This window comes from Myotis myotis, unplaced genomic scaffold (assembly GCF_014108235.1).
Source record: "Myotis myotis isolate mMyoMyo1 unplaced genomic scaffold, mMyoMyo1.p scaffold_m19_p_1, whole genome shotgun sequence".
Lineage (NCBI taxonomy): Eukaryota > Metazoa > Chordata > Mammalia > Chiroptera > Vespertilionidae > Myotis > Myotis myotis.
The window spans coordinates 213,279,372-213,295,053 of record NW_023416313.1 but is presented as its reverse complement, the minus strand read 5'-3'; positions in this window follow the sequence as shown (position 1 = coordinate 213,295,053).

Here is a 15,682-nt window from a genome sequence, read left to right as displayed (position 1 = left end):
GATAGTGAAATAAATTAAAAGATATAAAACAGAATGCATTCTAGGCATGAAATTTTAATATCCTACATAATAAAAACCTAACATTCTAAGTGTCCAGTCATCTGGTCATCCATTCAACCAATCAAAGTGTAATATGCTAATGATATGCTAAGGTTGCTTAACCGCTCCCTCTGACGTGCACTGATCACCTGGGGGCAGACAGTTGAACAGTCTGCCAGTTGCTATGATGTGCACTAACCACCAGGGGGCAGATGCTCCGACCAGTAGGTTAGCTTGCTGCTGGGGTCCAGCTGATCGGGACTGAGCAACATGGGCCGGGCCTGCCCTGGAGCCCTCCTGCGGTCCCTCCAGGGCTGGCCAACCTCCCCCATCATTCCCTGGCCCTGATTATGCATGGGTGGGGTCCCTTGGCCTGGCCTGTGCCCTCATCCAGGACCCCTTGGGGGATGTCGGAGAGCCAGTTTTGGCCAGATCCCCCAAGCATAAAAGGTTAATATGAAAATTGACCAAATGGCAGAACAACAGGTCACTATGATGCACATTGAACACCAGGGGGCAGACGCTCAATGTAGGAGCTGCCCCCTGATGATCAGTGCGCTCCCATAGGGAGAGCGCTGCTCAGCCAGAAGCCTGGCTCACGGCTGGCGAGCACAGTGGCTGTGGCAGGAGCCTCTCCCGCCTCCGCAGCAGCACTAAGGATATCAAACTGCCAGCTTAGGAGCACTCCCTGTGGGGTCCCAGATTGCCAGAGGGCACAGGCAAGGCTGAGGGACCCCACCAGTGCACAAATCCATGCACAGGGCCTCTAGTATGCATATAAGATCTTTTGTTAATCTCTTCCTGCCCTCCTCCCTCCCACCTTCCCGCTGAGATTCATCAGTCTGTTCCCTGTTTCCATGCCTGTGGTTTCTGATCCTGCATTGAGCGTCTGCCCCCTAGTGGTCATTGCATATCATAGCTACTGGCCAGTTGATAAATCTCAATGGTTCTCAGAAACTTGGCTCTCAAAACTCCAGGCAAAGTCAATCACTCAAATTGTCACCCACAAGATCCTTTTTGCACTCACCTCCAAATATCCTAGAGTTTAGAGAAAATTCAAATATTCCTTATGTCCTTCCCACTCCCACCACCAGCTCTCCAGGTATAGTAGACAGTTATAAAGGAATATTCCATTTTCTTTGCCATATTAAACATTTCATTTATTTTTATTATTTAATGAAAGCCATATACTCCACACCTTGCAGGATGAATGAAGATGAAATAAGTAAAAAATAGGAATGAGCAGAAATTAAACAGCACTTTGTGAATTGCTTTGAGCTACTAGCTTTGAGCTGTAAATGCAAATTATTATTATTGTTGGGCCATATTCTGCCAAACGTTTTTACTGTAATATGAGTATTAATTTAGAATATAGTATATTGTCACTGAATGTGCAACAATTAAACATTTTTAAATGTTCATTATAAAAACCAAAGTCCATTATGGTATTGCCACTATGTTTTGAAAATGCACATTCTAAAATTATTTTTTCCTAATTTGTAACCTCAAATTACATCTTTAAAAAAATACCCAGTTGAGCCCTAGCTGGTTTGGCTCAGTGGATAGAGTGTCGTCCTGTGGACTGAAGGATCCCAGGTTTGATCCAGTCAAGGGCATATGCCTGGTTTGCTGGCTTAATCCCCAGTGGGGGGCATTAAGAAGACAGCCAATCAATGATTCCCTCTTATCATTGATGTTTCTATCTCTAGTTCCCTCTCTCTTTCTCTCTGAAATAAATAAAAAATATATTTAAAAAATACCCAATTGAGTATTATTCTAATGATAATGAAAACTGAGGTTGAAGACACTTTTTTCCAAGATCCTAAATATTTTCTTTCCCAATCATATTAACTTTCTGCCACTCCGTGTGTGTGTGTGTGTGTGTGTGTGTGTGTGTTACACAATGTGTGTGTGTTACACAATGTGTGTGTGTGTGTATGTGTGTGTGTGTGTGTTACACAGATAGATGACCAAAGATACATACCTAGAGAGACTTACCTGATCCTAAGGTAAAAGGAATTTCTCAAAGATGGTATTAAGGGGAGAGTGTTAGGGGGAACAAGCACCACATGAAGCACAGGACAACCAAAGCAAAAGACAACCTGTCAAAGCTTCTAGACCAGCGGTTCTCAACCTGGGGGTCGAACAACCCTTTCACAGGGGTCGCCTAAGACCATTAGAAAACACATATATAATTACATATTGTTTTTGTGATTAATCACTATGCTTTAATTATGTTCAATTTGTAACAACGAAATTGGGGGTCACCACAACATGAAGAACTGTATTAAAGGGTCACGGCATTAGGAAGGTTGAGAACCACTGTTCTAGATGCTTGTGGCTTGTAGAGTCTCATGGCTTCTAGGATCTCATGGGAAGGATCAATCTGAAGGCAATGACTGCAGTTGAATATAGAAAATTGTCTGTTATAGGCATGGACTATGGGAATACAGAAAACTTACTTTATGAAAGGCTTCACCAGAGAATGGCCTGATGCTAGATCTTGAAGACATTACTAAGAAGAGGAGAGCCAGAAAGGAAACAGAATACGCACAAACTCCCTTGTAGGCTTAGAAAATGGCAAGGACTGACATAGGCCTAGAGAAAATGTTTTCATGAAATTGAACATTAGAGAACCTTGAATGCCCAATTTCTGTTATGTGGGCTTTATCTTGAGGAGTTGTTAATGAGTTTTTAAATAATGATCAATATAATCCAATGTAACTTTTAGAAGGAAAATGGGGGATGAAGGCTTGTGGGAAAAACAGAAAATTTTCAGGCTTCCAAGGAGGCTTATTTTCTTGGTAATTGAGGCCACAGAGAATTCACTGCAGCAATGCTGAACAAGCAAGCAAAAGGAATCAGTGATTGCAAATGTACTGAGACAAATTCTATCAACTTACCAAGCAACAGAGCCCATACGACCACTTGGTGACCTATGTGGATAATTACTAACCTGGAGCAGAAGGAACCTGCAATGTGAGTGAGCAAGATAATGGCTCTACTGCCAGTCAGGCCATTTAACTTTCTTTTATTGCCCAGGATTATCATTCCTCTTCTAGTTCAACATTTCTATATTATGTTCTAGCCATTGACCACAAATGCGGTGGACACTTTTTTAGTAATCTTTACCTGTTTTTATTTTGTTCTCTGATTGTAGAAATATAGAACCCAAATGTAATTGCACTGTTTAACAAAGTACATACCACCAATCACATGAACTGGTCACAAAGCCAAAGCCAATTTTGTGATTTTTGTCTTGGAGCACTGATCTTCAAAGGTGTTAAAAATAGAAATATGTTAAAGTGTGAGACTTCCTCTAATATTTGAAGTTGTTAGTTTAATTCATTACTAAAAAGAAAGAAAGATGATGGCTCCATTATGGAGAACATATTAGTGGTTGGTAGTTTGGAGTCAGGAAGATTGACTGAGACACTGTGGAAATAAAACTGCCACCATGATAGCATTTCTTAATTTTGCTTATGAAGTGATTAATATTGGCAAAAGGAGGAAAGCACCAAATTTATCTTATATTTCATCTCCTTCTGACACAACATAATGAGTGTTAGTTAATGAAATACTATTTCCACAAAAGTTATCAAGTAGTCCTATGTCTGTTTGTGTCATGGATTATATCATGTTCTGACACCTGGAACCAGAATTTAGATAGTATTCAAGGTAACAGAGAAATGCATTCATATTAACAAATCATGAATATGTGATTTTACATAGAAAATGTCTACCCAGGTGAGATTTTTGTTTTCAAAGAATAGTTTTAAAATATATTCACTGCAGCTGGGTTTGAGAGTTACTGGGGAAGGGTTGGAAGCAACTGAGGGCATAAAAATATTTTAAGTAATGGTGGGTTAAGGCTGATTAACAGCCTCTGGAAACATGCATTTAATTTTGCTTTGTGAATAAGGGAATATAAATGAATCTCCCTCATCACAGTCTCTAAAGATGTTTTAAAGAAACTTTTGCAACAGGGGATCAACACCATTGCACAGATTTTTAACAACAGAAACTGGGGACAAAGAGATAGATTAATGGGAGAATAGTATAGAATCTGAATAATCTGGCAAAAAATTATTTTATGTTGAAGTCTGCACGTCAAGCAAAGAGAGACCAAAATAATTAGCCTTCTGGCTCTGCTAATGATAAAAGAGAAAAGGAACATAACATTAAATTGGGATGGCACTGATACATCTATAAAGGCTTAATATCTAAAATATATAAGGAACTTATTCAACTTAACAAAAAGAAGATAAACAATCCAATTTAAAAATGGGCAAGGGACCTAAATAGGCCTTTCTCCAAACAGGCCTTTCTCCAAAGGGGACATACAGATAGCAAAGAGACATATGAAAAAGTGCTCAAAATGGACTAATCATCAAAGAGATGCAAATTAAAATGACAACAAGGTATCATCTCACATGTGTCAGAATGGCTACCATCAACAAATCAACAAATGACAAGTACTGGTGAGGATGTGGAGAAAATGGAACCCTAGTACACTGCTGGTGGGAATGCAGACTGGTACAGCCATTATGGAAAACAGTTTGGAGTTTCCTCAAATTAAATATGGAACTGCCATTTGACCCAGTGATCCCACTTCTGGGAATACATTCTAGAAATCTGAAACACCAATCAGAAAGAATGTATGCACCCCTATGCTCATAGCAACACAATTTACAATAGCTAAGATCTGGAAACAGCCCAAGTGCCCATCAGCAGATGAATGAATAAAAAAGCTGTGGTACATTTACATAATGGAATACTATAGAGCAGTAAAAAAGGATGTCTTATCCTTTGAGACATCATGGAGGCACTGAGAGAGTATTATGCTAAGCAAAATAAGCCAGACAGAGAAAGACAAGTATTACATGGTCTCACTCGTATGTGGAATCTAATGAGCAAAATAAACTGAAAAACAAAATAGATTCAGAGACATAAAGCATGGAACAGACTTTGGAATTTCAGAAGGAAGGGTGGGGGTGGGTGGGTGGGGAGAGATTAAGAACTTGTATGCACATATGCATAACCCATGGACACAGACAGTAGGGTGGTGAAGGCCTTGGGTGGGCCCTGGGGGTGGGAAGCAATCAATGGGGTGGGGGGAGAGGGGGACATATGTAATACTTTCAAAAATAAGGATTTAAAAATATTGAATGGGTTTTTTGGTACTATTATTTGGCAATAGAGTGTTTCCTAACTGAGATTAACAAATCAAATGTATAGTTTTTATCTTTGCATCTCAGTTTTGCAGACCAAGTTAAGGTGCTTATTATTAAAGTTGTCTGGCTAGGGGCAGTGTTCATTTGCCCTGGGTCCTATGGACATTGATCTGTTTAGAATTGCTTCATTACTGCTGCAAACATTCACCTGTAGCCAGGACTGACTCATTTACACTGAGGCTCTGACTTGGGGCTTTAAAATATGTCCATATTCCTAACAGGATTGAAAATTCCAGCTCTGGGGTTGGCCATAGTCTGTCTTCTAGCAAAATTTCTGTTTATCTTTTCAATTATTCGTGTGCCTGTCTGTTTCCATCCAGTAAGCACTATATAGGTCATTGCAGTACTGGGAATAAATCGGTATCATCCTTCTCACCCTATATCCCCAATATATAATACCATTGTTTGCATACTGTAGGTGCCTAATAAAGAGATGCTATTTTTGGAGCTATGTCTTGAAGAACCTCTCTTGCCCATGACTTGGGTCTGATACATCATCAGTTCATTGATAATTGTTTGTAAGAACCTCACCTACTCACACTCAAATACACTGGTGAGTACAGAGTAGCTGCCAGAATTGCACAGAGTGAATAGCTACAGGGTTTAACTTCAAGCACTGCTGCCTAATGTTACTTCCCTGTTCAGCTTTCTCAGCCATTATTTTCCTCTCATGTAGTTATCAGGTTTTTCTGTAGGTTGACAGGATTATGCCAAGAGAAGATGAGGTCAGGATAATTAGATGGGCTTATTAGAACATGAATATGTACAATGATATCACCATAATCATGGTATTATATAATAGCATTGCCCTTATTTTCAAACACTTGTATTTTTACTTCTAATCTGCTCTGCATTACCATGGTTAGTGGCACTGCTGTTTAATCTTTTCTAGTTTCAAAGGCCCCAGAAATTATAGATTAGCAGAGTGGGATATTTCTCTTTGCAGGAATACTTTTCTCCAGCTAACCCAATATTCTCAAAAACAATGACCATTAAAAGCTTTTCTCATAGGCATCTGCCCAAGATATAGTTGTAGACCTTTAGAGACAGGATTTTCTTTAAACAAATGCCAATATTTTATCAGGGCTTCAAAACCACAGTGACCCATCAACTGCTGGAAACTCAGTCCCTACTGACTTGAAAGATAGCGGCAGAAACATACAAAGCCAGAGGCCTGCTGCCACCTCCTGCTTCGCAGAGCCCTAGATTCTCTTAGGAGAGACCCTTCCTAAGGGTCTTTTGTAAGTAAGACCCTTACAAAACTTTAACCTCTGAGTTAGGATTATGGCAAAATATGGTGCCACAGTTGTCTGGGCTGTGCATGCATACCAAGTTGTTATAAATATTCAATAGAATACTAAAGTCTAAAGAACTTTTTTTTTCAATCTGTGTATTTAATTGGAAACTAAAATGGTTTCCTTGTCTTCATTGTTTTGTCTCAAACTCCAAAGGACAAAAATAAAATATTTGTGCTAAATACCATGTACCTGTGGAGGGTTCACCAAGATGAACAAAATCTGGTTCTGTGACCGTTGGCACAGGAGAATGTCAATGGACTGAAAGATAAAGAAATCAAGGACAAAATGTCTTACAGTCAGTCGTTGGAGTACTGGACCCACTCCCCATCCTTAGGAAGAAGAAGGTGCTTCTTCCCCATCTTAAGCTCGATGAAGGGGACTTCAAGCCCACTTGGAGGACCTGAAATATGTCAGCTAAGGTTTGTTAGACACAGTGGTACACCTAACTCCAGCTGGAGAACGGTAAAGGCAGGAGACTTTGGCTATTACCTTGTATTAGCTAAACACAGAGAAGAAGCCAACAGGGGCCAACTCTACAATGTTACTGTGGCCCATGCTGGAGAGATCGGGCTTGGAGCCATCTTCATAGACCCGTTGTTCAAGGAGGACTTCGGAAGTAACAATGGAACTCTGATGGAGACAGTCTAGTACTCCAGATGCCTCGGCACTGAGTTCTGATGTTTTAAGTAGCCAGCTGGTAGTGTCGTGGAAATTGCAACTAGAGATTCCCAGTGTGACAATCTACTTACACGCAGAGTCTTTCTCAATGAATAAGAAAGGTTTTGGTGAATAGAAATCTACCTGTATAACAATGTCAACTCAATATGCATGCATTAGTTATTTCCAGTGGGGAGAAAAGACTAGTGGTACACACAACCTGAAACCTTTCTCATCTTCCCTACAGCCATGAGCAAGTAAGTCTAACATTTGTGAGGATGACAACTTATGTTGGTTTCTACCTGTAATGGAAATTGCATCCAAGTCAAATTTATTCAAGATGGGTGTGGTGTTAGGATAAAGGGAGACCAGTGCCCTGTTGCCTGAATGTTCTGCCCTGCTGCTTGAAGAAGAGATCTCTTGAGGTTCCTAAAGGCTTTGTTACTCATGATCATTGCCCAACTCTGACAGGGCAGCAGCAGGGGAGCCCCTATTTTCAAGTGTTGCTCTTTTATTGATATCCATTGCTGCTTTTCCTGGGGGCTTCTTTCTTGAAGTGGTTCTGGGAGGCTTGTCATAATTGCAAGTCAACTTCCTGGTTTCTCTTCTTTTTCAAATTTAGGTACATTTTACTAGTATTTGCAGCTGATAATAAAGGAATGCATATTCCTTAAAGATATTTAATTGAATTCAGGGAAGTGCAAGAATAAGTTAAAATATCTTACAATTCCACTGCCTAGCACTATCCACCACTACTCTTAGGTTGATCCATATAATATTCTCAATATTTGACTGTTTTGACCTACACATACCTAGAATATTATTAAACCACTTTTATATAGTTTAATTTCATTTTCATGCTTAGATGCACAAACATTATTTTACAATTGAGTTCATATAATATACCAATATACATTATGATAATGTGGAATAGGTAGATATATATATATATATATATAAATTTGTGCACTTGTGGGGGAGGGGGGTCCCTCATCCCAGCCTGTGCCCTCTCACAGTCTGGGACCCCTGAGAGGATGACCACCTACTGGCTTAGGCCTGCTCCCCAGGGGATTGGGCCTAAGCTGGCAATCAGACATCCCTCTGGCAGCCCGGCAGCCATCAGGGGATGTCCACTTGCCAGCGGGGAACAGACCTAAGCTGCAGTCAGACATCCTTAGCGCTGCTGAGGCAGGAGAGGCTCCCACCACCACCGCTGTATTGGCAGCCATCAGCCTGGCTTGTGGCTGAGCAGAGCTCCCCCATTTGGGAGCGCACTGACCACCAGAGGGCTGCTCCTGCATTGAGCATCTGCCCCCGGTGGTCAGTGTGTGTCATAGTGACGAGTCATTCCCAGTCTTTCTGCTGTTAGGGTCAGTTTGCATATTACCCTTTTACTATATAGGATATAGGCCTGGTGCATGGGTGGGGGCCAGCTGGTTTGCCCTGAAGGGTATCCCGGATTAGGGTGGGGGTCCTGCTTGTGTGCCTGGCCAGCCTGGGTGAGGGGCTGATGGCTGTTTGCAGTTGGTCACACCCCCTTCAGGGTGGAGGTCCCCACTGGGGTGCCTGGCCAACCTGGGTAAGGTGCTGAGGGCCGTTTTCAGGCTGGCCGGTGACTGAAGCTCCCAGGCTCTCCTTTTTTTCTTTTCTTTTTTATTCTGGGATGTATTTACCTTCTGTAATTGAAACTTCATTGCTGTCACTGGAGCTGAGAGCCAGCTACAGCTCCATGGCCACCGCCTGCTGAAAGCAGGTATCTGGGGTTTGTTTAGCTTCTATAATTGAAACTTTGTTGCTTTCGGGCTCAGAGCCAGGCGGCGGCAGGCGGGGAACCTTGGCTTCCTCCATCACTGGAGCAAGCAAGCCTCCTGCTCGCTTCAACTGCGTGGCTGCTGGCTGCCATCTTGGTTGGCTGTTAATTTGCATATCACCCTGATTAACCAATGGGAAGCGTAGTGAAGGTACGGTCAATTACCCTTTTTGTCTTTTATTAGATAGGATATATATGTATGTAATGCCTTAGTTGACATTATAAGGCTATTATGTTTGAAGTTTCATACATGCATACATATACAGCTCTATGTAGAATTTATACAGGTATATGTAATGATCAATTTAAAAGAAACTTGCAATCAATTCCAGAGAATCATGAAATGCTAGAGGTGGAAGGAAGCTTAGAGAGTCTACCTAAAATTTTCAAAATTGAGTTTCACTAGTCATCACTTTATGTTTAATTTTAAAAACACATAAGTCCACATACATATTCACATGCAATGATCTTTAGCACCCAATGTTTAAGAAAAATCCATTTAATCTAAAGCATTAAACCTGGTACTTTCAAATCCCACCATTGAAACACAGAAAACCAACAATATTCTAGGTATCTGTAATTTGCAGCTAACAAAATAAATAAGGATTTGAGGGATTTCAGTCCAAAGGTCTCATTTCCATTTCCAATTTTGTGTGCTTAAGATATTTTTTCCTAAAGCTACATATATACAGTTGCAAGTATGAATGGGTCTAAATAAATGCCAATCAATAAAGTTGCACTTGTTGCAGAATAAAATGAAATGTCCTTTTGAATTTGTTGTGCACTCTCAATTGTACTTGCATAGGATACAAAAAAAATAAAAAATAAATAAATAAATAACTTTTTTGCTAGTAACTCTTCTACAATATTCTATATTTTTTACCAGGAATCTTAATCTCATTGGCTCCTAGTCTCTATTCTTAGTGAAAGGAATTTTTAAGGGTGAAATAGGTAGGTTTAGGAAATTTTAGAAATTAAGGGGTCCATAAAAAAAGCACAGAGCTACAGACCTGCAAAGGGTACATTTCCATAAGACAAGGGAGCTGGGAGTGGCAGAAGTTACATTTCCATAAGATAAGGGAACTGAGAGTAGCAAAAGGTACTCATTTATAGAATAAAGGGAAAGAGACCCCTCATTCAAAGGAAGAGGAAGAAAAGCTCAGAGGGAATAGGAGAAGAACAAGGGAGAAGAAGGAAGGAACTTCCCATACTTCCTGTTAAGACTTGAGCTCAGGAGTTGCTATAGTGACCAAATCAAAGGGTAATAGTGACCAATCAGAGGGGATATGGAGGCACAAAAAAACTTCAGCCTTTATAATCTGTTTAAAAGGAACTTAATGGGACTCTTTCCCTCTCCCCATGTGGGAGTCTGTGCTTGTTTCTCAATCAATTTTTACCTTTGCTATACCATGCTCCAACCGTGGTTTCATTCTTTGACTCCAAGGGACAAAGTGCCAGGGAAAGCTATCCTGCCTAGGGGAACTCTGTGCATTTCCAGTCCAAATTTCCCATTTCATATGTACAACAGCAAATTTGCTCTAAAGTGATATCTAAAGATAATTTTGGCTTAAAAATAATTTGAACTTTAAGTCAAACATATTTGGACTAAATTTTTTTATACTTTGGGGGTCTTTTGAAAGAAGTGAGATGGCATGGATTCAGTGCTTAGAAAAAGATCTCCACATCATAAGAATACAGGATGGAAATTGATGTTTTAATTCTACATAATACATTTCCCAGGGAAAATCTATAAATCCAATTTGAAGTAAATATGGGCAAGAAAAAAAAAAGAGTTAAATCCTTGTGAAAATTGCTCACTCCATAGCTTACTGCCATTTGATGGTTTTATTTCACTTCTATGAACTATTACTCTACAGAAACTTTGTTCATCTTCAACTAACACTAGCTTACATCCCTCTTTGAACTTCTATTGAATTCTCTTATGCTACTTCAAACAGTTTAGAAGTTAGAGCATTGTTTATGAAATTCTGATGACCATTGCATGGTGTCACCAAAGATTGTGGTTATAGTGCATAAAAAAAGATGGAGAATTTTAAGAAGAAAATAAGAGAAATAACTGAAAAGATTGTTGGAATGTAATAGAATAGGAACAATAGGCAAGTTGTAGGGTGCTTTGGAGCCATGTCAATTCTCCCTGCATACCAGAAGACACATCTAGATGGGAGAAAGTTGAATTTTAAAGCAATATTCTAAGTTGGACTTTCTAAATGGTTTAGAGAATGTCATCTCCCTGGCACTCCCAAACTCCTAAAGAACAGATTAAATATTCCAACAAATCTATCCTATTTTGCATCCTGTCTGATTAGGTTTGGTTGGGTTTAAGGTAGGAGGTCCCTTCCATGTATGCTGCAAAGTTGAGATAAGCAAAGAAACCAAACAGATAAAAAACATAACAAACAACTCATTTTTGTCCCATTCTTTTTCTCCAAAAAATACATATAAAAAAGCTGTCTTTGTTATTTTACATCTTGTGTTTGCCAGCCCCCAAGATGGTTCCTCATGATTCCCACCAGCTACTCACATCCTGGGTAGTCTCCATGACTTCAACATTCATGAAGATGTCCTTATCCACTCAGTACCTTACTTCCTCTTCCTCCATCCTATCTTACAAAGTAACTCAAACATTTATCTTCTAGACATTGGAACCACCAAAAAATCCTTTATCTCAGAAGTCTTTATTTTAAATATCCTGCCATCTGACCTTCTTGATACATCCAATTCATGGATTCAAATGCTTTTTGCTAGTCCATGAACCTATCCACTCCTCACTTTCTTATCTGCCCCATAATCTATACTCCAGATGGAAAAGTGATAGTTCTAAAATACATTTCAGATCATTTTATCTCTTTTTAGTCTTCCATACTTTTTTTACTGTAAACAAAATAGGATACATTGCTGTCTCCAAACTTGTTGTCCTTAAACCATTCTCCTTCTATCTTCTTCCCAAATATGTAAAAGAATACTAATAAGTAAATCAAATGCCCATCTAGAAAGCTAGACTGGTCAGACAATTTGTAGCAGTTCTACATTATAACTCAAATTTCTTAATTCTAATATGATTCCATTATGTCGATTTTAAACCACCTTTCAGTTCACAGTTGAAAATTACAGAATCGAGGAAGGCAAATACCACCCTCCAGTTTGTGTTTTCTTTAGAATTCATTTGCAATCATACATCTGTTTATTTTGGAGGGTCTTTTGCTGAGCATTTTATGTTTGACTTTGGTATCACTAATTCTTATTGGGAAATTAAGCAGCAGAATGAAAGCAAAATCACCTGTTTTTGCTTTCATGAAATGCTGTTGGGAAGTTGCTCTATTCCAGATAAATAGCAGCTATTATTAATTTTTCTTTAAAATTGCTTAGCAACCCCTATAGTTTGCAGAATTTAAAAGCAATGGCTCTGGTTAAAAGTGCAGCGTCTCTATTAGATACTTAACTGCTTGTAACAATTCAGCTGCAGAAGCGATCTCATCCTAATGACTGTAACATGAAAACAGCTCGGCTTCTCCAATACAGGATACAGGCATTAATTGTGATGACTGGGTACACCTCACTGTATTGACACTCTTCTTACCATGATTTATTGGATACTAATTGCACATTTGTGGGATGCTAATTTCTATTTGAAAGGGTGTTCTATTTCAGTTCAATGGCATTTATATAATCTCTTTTATTCTATGGTAGAGATTATATTCTGCCTTCAAAACTCTTCTGTTGGTCCAATATTTTGTCTTAGTGCCCACTGCACCCTATGAAAAGCAAACATAAGGGTACCTTGAAGAACTGAATGAAGCTGATTAGATTGGGTTTCTTCTGATGGTTGAGATTAAAATTCTCGAAATAAAATTTTAAGAATTATAAAATTTAAGTTTCAGGTTTTCTCAAGGGATTTTAAATCAAACATTATTGAATAATGTTACTTTACCATAGACAAAGGATAAGTGGTGTGTAATGTGTTTCACTTCTCCATTTCTGGATGCTTTCATAGAGAAAGCAATATTTATGGCAAAATATTTGAAACACTAAATGGAGTATGTTCTGTAAATCTGCTTATGGCCTCATTGTGAATGATTGCAAGCCAAAAGATGTAGGAAAAGGGTAGATGATATTAATTAGGAGGAAACTAAAGGTAGGCTTTGTGGCTATGACAAGGCTTAGGGAAAGAACCAAGCTCACGGTCTTAATTTATTTCTACTTAATGTTCATATGTGTTGCTATTAAGTAAAATTAATCCCTTGCCAAGGGAGAGTGAAAATCAGAAAAACAGGTTTAAAAACTGGATAAAAATATATCTTCAAGTGATGTCCAAATCATCTTAACAGTTTCCTAAAAGCATTTTTTTTTCTTTTATTGATTTCAGAGAAGAAGGGAGAGGGAGAGAGAGAGAGAGAGAGAAAGAGAGAGAGAGAGAGAGAGAGAGAGAGAGAGAGAGAGAGAGAGAGACATCAATGATGAGAGAGAATCATTGATCAGCTGCCTCCCATACTGGGGATCAAGCCAGCAACCAGGGCATGTTCTCTGACCAGGAATCGAATCATGACCTCCTGGTTCATACATCTATGATCAACCACTGAGCCCCGTGGCCAGGCCTAAAAGCATTCTTGACCTCACCTTGCACCAAAAGAATATAGTTTATAGTTAAGAAGGGGATAAACTAAATTTTGTCCAGGAGATTTGAGTTAATAATGTAGAAGAGATCCATGATGCAAAAAAGATATATTGGACTTTGGAGGAAAGGGTAAAAGCAGGAAAGAAACCAAAATAGGAGAATGTGTTGATATGGACCTAGATTTTTTTTTTCTCATGGGTTTTATTACCCCTTTGTAATTCTACCACTGATTAATTCTGTGTTTGTTTGTTTCCTTTTTTAAAATGTTATCTTTATTGTTGAGAGTATTACATATGTCCCCCCTTTTTTTCCCCTCATTGCCCTCCTCTACCAACTCCTGCCCCACCTCAGGCCTTTACCACACTAGATTCTTTATTCATTGTCTACAACACCTTCTTTCCTTAGCTCTAACTACATGCAACCAATACTATTGTTGCCTGTACTTTGGAGTGAAAAAGGATTATGATAGTGAATTCTTTCCCTAATTCAGATTCCTGAGAGATACCCACTTAACATATAACTAAAGTTCCAATGACCAAGTTTTTTCTTCAGTGGATCATCATCATAATTCAAGTCATTTGTTCACATGCAGGAATACTTTATCTCTATCCCCTTATACTGGTTTGCTGGATTCATTTCTGCTTCAGTCTCTAAAATATCAGAAGTCAAGGATCTGCATAATTCCTCTGCATAATACCCAGCAAAATGCCAGATAACAGGTCCTTCTTAGCATCAATTCAAGGCAATAACAGCTTTAGAGAGCTAACAGAAACGTCCCATAGGCAAAATGCATATCCTAAAGGGAGAATGAGCTTTCCTCTTTTATAATGTGTGAGAGCGGGAGTGCTGTACATTGTAAACTCCCATGTAAATTAACAATGTACCTTGTTTACCTGGCTGCCAAGAGGATCCCAGATGTGAGGATGAAGGGTTTTTTGAACTTTCCTGTTGGGATTAGTGAAATGTAGCATTTGTGAACATTTATACCGTGCCTTTGTATAACATTTTTACTTCTAAAATGTTTTCATAATTATCACTGTCACATCATTCATCAGGTCAGAGAAAGACACTGAACAAGGAATAAAGGAGTTTTTAAAAATAACCCCAAGTAGGAGTACCTACTATAGCAACTACGACTAATAATTAATATTTATTTAGGACCTACTAGGTACCAGGTACTGCGCTAAAACATTCCAGGAATTATCTCATTAATTTATACAATAATCCCAAAGAGACAAAGTAGTAGCCCTCTCTAACACAGTGTTTACAACACTCAATAGGGACTCAATCAGTATTTTAATGCATGAACACTTTCCTTTATTATATTTCATTTAGTTTAGATTATAAATGAAAATTTGAGGTTTAGAGAACTTAAACAATTTACTCAAGTTTACTTAGCTAGTAAGCAGGTTAGCTGGAAATGAATTTATGTCCATTGAATTCCATGAATAATTTTCTTAACCATCAAGATTTTACCTAAAGTTTATGAAATTTGGTGACAAGAGTTAGACTAGCACTCAGATAAATTGACACTCATCATCATGCCTTCCTCTGTATCTTGTCTCCCATGATCAAATCACTTAAAGCTAGATCAGAAACCTTGTCTCATAGCTCTCAGAACAAAGGGTTTTTCCTTACTTTCATGTCCTATAAATTTTATAAAACCTCATCGATAACCAGGGGATTAAGAAAAGGCTGATATAAAAACAGATGTTTTGAATTAAAAAGTGTTGAATGATTTCAAAGAAAGTAGTTTAATTTCTTCAGTATGTGAAATAACACCCAGTGCTTCATGAGAAAGCCTTTCTTATGCTGGCTCAGATGCGAAGATTAGACTCTTTTGCATTTAGCAGTATTTTGGGATCAGAGACAGATTAATGGAAAGTAGCTGAATATCCAACTGGTACTAGACTGTAAGAAGCAAATAAATACCATAGATATAAATCAGAAACATAAATCTGGTCAACTTAAGTGTTCACTGCAATCCCTTCTAATTGATGAAACATTAGTT